This window comes from Nicotiana attenuata, chromosome 6 (assembly GCF_001879085.1).
Source record: "Nicotiana attenuata strain UT chromosome 6, NIATTr2, whole genome shotgun sequence".
NCBI classification, from domain to species: domain Eukaryota; kingdom Viridiplantae; phylum Streptophyta; class Magnoliopsida; order Solanales; family Solanaceae; genus Nicotiana; species Nicotiana attenuata.
In genome coordinates, this window is record NC_031994.1 from 2,199,160 (window position 1) to 2,201,641 (window position 2,482).

General features: G+C 37.1%; 1 protein-coding gene across 1 annotated transcript in view; it reads left to right on the plus strand.

The window, feature by feature from the left end:
- The window catches only part of LOC109226472 (small nuclear ribonucleoprotein SmD3b-like), an 8,703-nt gene that overhangs the window by 1,219 nt on the left and 5,002 nt on the right, over positions 1–2,482 (plus strand). The window lies entirely within an intron of this gene.

Genomic DNA, 2,482 nt, shown 5'->3' on the forward strand with positions numbered 1-2,482 from the left:
GGGGGGGGGGGTTCCTTAAGGGGACTTCGTTTACAGGGATTTATGGATACGGGGTAAGGGTATTTTTATTGGTACCGTACCAGTACCTCTGCCGATCCTAGGGGGTTACTTAAGGGGGAGGCAGGGTACTTAGGGGTATTTTTGAAATTAAAATTTTAAAAAATATTATATTTAAATACAAACAAACTTTAATGGATGAAAAGATTCAAGACTATGAAGAGCCTTTTATTTTATTTAATGCAATGTAAACATTAGATTTTTAATATAAGTTACAAGTATTTATTTGTATTTCAACACTTGTAAAAATAAAATTACATATTTCTTTTGAACGATTTATGTAATTGTTAAATAATTTTTCGTGGTTCTTTGCCTGGAATTGGTAGCACTTGTTCTTCTGTATTCTCGCCATCTACAGTAGATAGTATTTCGTTATATGCATCATTGTCTTCTTGAATTATTTCTGGTAGGCCAAAGTTTCTTCTCTCTGCTTTAATCCAATCTCTGAATAAAACTGTAGTATCCAAGGTGTCTTCTGCCAATGAGTATTTGTGGTCTCCAATTTGAAATCGTGCTGCACTGAAAGCGACTTTGGAAGCTACTGATGAAGCTTGAATAGTTAGCACATGTCGGCCCATTCTTGAAAGAATCGGACTAGTTGTGTAGTGCCCCCCCCCCCCCCCCCCCAAAAAAAAAAAAAACGCCGCCAAATACTTGATGTTGATGCTTGAAAAATTATACCAAAATAATTGAGTGCTAGAACGTTAATTGCAATTAGAGATAGAGAATTAGAGAGATATGAGAGTTTTGTATGAAAATTGAAAGAATGAAATGGGGTATTTATAGTTTTAAAATATGGCCGAAGTGTATTTGAACAAACTTAGGGGTTAAAAACATAAATTAGGGGGTGTGGGTGTGAGGGAGCTAAGGAGGCAAAATAGCCGTTTTGGTCGTGGCCAATGGCTATTTTTAAAAAAATAACCGTTGGCTAACAGTATAAAAACAACCACCTATAAAAACGTTAAAGGTACCAACTGGACCGGTACTTTTTTTGGTACCCTCCCAGTCCCCCGTTCCCTTTAACCAAACCCCCTCCCCTTAGACAACCATAGTGTAAACCTTAGAGGCCGGCCATCAAATCCAAGCACTGACATAAAAAATTAGGTGATCTCATATCATCCCATTGTCTAAGCTTAGGCAAAGTTAAAGGTATGTGTTGGTGAGTGGTAGCAAGTTATCGATATAATAGTTGTGTTGAGTTGACCGGGCACCACTGTCCACCATTATAAAAGAGCCTAGCTGATTATCGGTACGGAAGCTAAAAGTGAGATTAATGGCACATCTGTAACCTTTTACCCAAAGAAAACTTTTATATTTCCGAAGTTTATTCATTCAGGAAGTAGACACTCAAGTATCATGTAAAACCTAGAAAATGCTAGTTAGTATTTTTTTCCCAGTAAGCTGCAAATAGTCTGGTCCCTGATTTACTTGCTCCACTTGTTATTGTTAAAACACAAAGAAATCGAGCTCTAGGGTGTCCTTTTACCGTTTAAGTCTCTAGACCTTTGTTTTAGATGCAGTGGGAGTTAGATTTAAGTTCAGGCAGAGCTGCAATATGAAGTTCTGGACAACCCTCTGAGTAGCATAATTTCTTTTAGGTTGTTTTAGTTTACATTTTTTGTTAAATAGGTAGTTATATCATCTGACCTACTTCCTTGTTGTTTCTTGTGAAATTTCGGGCCACTGGAAATTTAGGTTCCTGGTCAAATGCATCAGTTTTTTCACTTCTTTTGAGCCGAGGGTCTTTCGGGAACAACCTCTCTACCTTCATTAGGTAGGGGTAAGGCCTGCGTACACTTCACCCTCCCCAAACCCCACTTGTGAGATTTCATTGGGCTTGTTGTTGTTGGTCAAATGCATCAGTTAATAATTTTGTTGACTTGTCTGAAATCTTTCATTTATTTGCATTATTTCAATCTCGTGGTCTTTCTTACCCTATTGTTGTTTTTCCTTTAGAAGTTAATATTTAGTCTCTTTTTAATTTATATGGTGTTCAAATGCGAGATTATGTTGTGTTTTCTGGAAACAAAAGTGTTTTAACTACCAAACAACTCTATTTTGAGAAAATGAAGGACATCTCCTGGTCTAACACACCTGCTTAGCCATGGGCAGTAGGATTTCAAGTACATTTAAAGGGGTGGTCGTACCTGGTTAATTTTTGTAAGTTGCAAAGGAGCATTTGATGACTAGGAAAATTTGGTAGTGTTTTTTAGACTTTTCCTTTCTCAGTTTTCCTTTGCCGAGAAAAGAGGGAATTGTATAAATTCTGTCCATTGGTCAATAAGGGATCAAGTTTCCGAATTCCTCGAAAATAAAGCCTGTATAGAGAAGGATGGAGGTTGTTTTTATTTTTGGCTATAATGAGAGCATAGACTTTAATATTCATTAATAGGTAGCTAGAGACAATACTGAACCCATCTGGCCT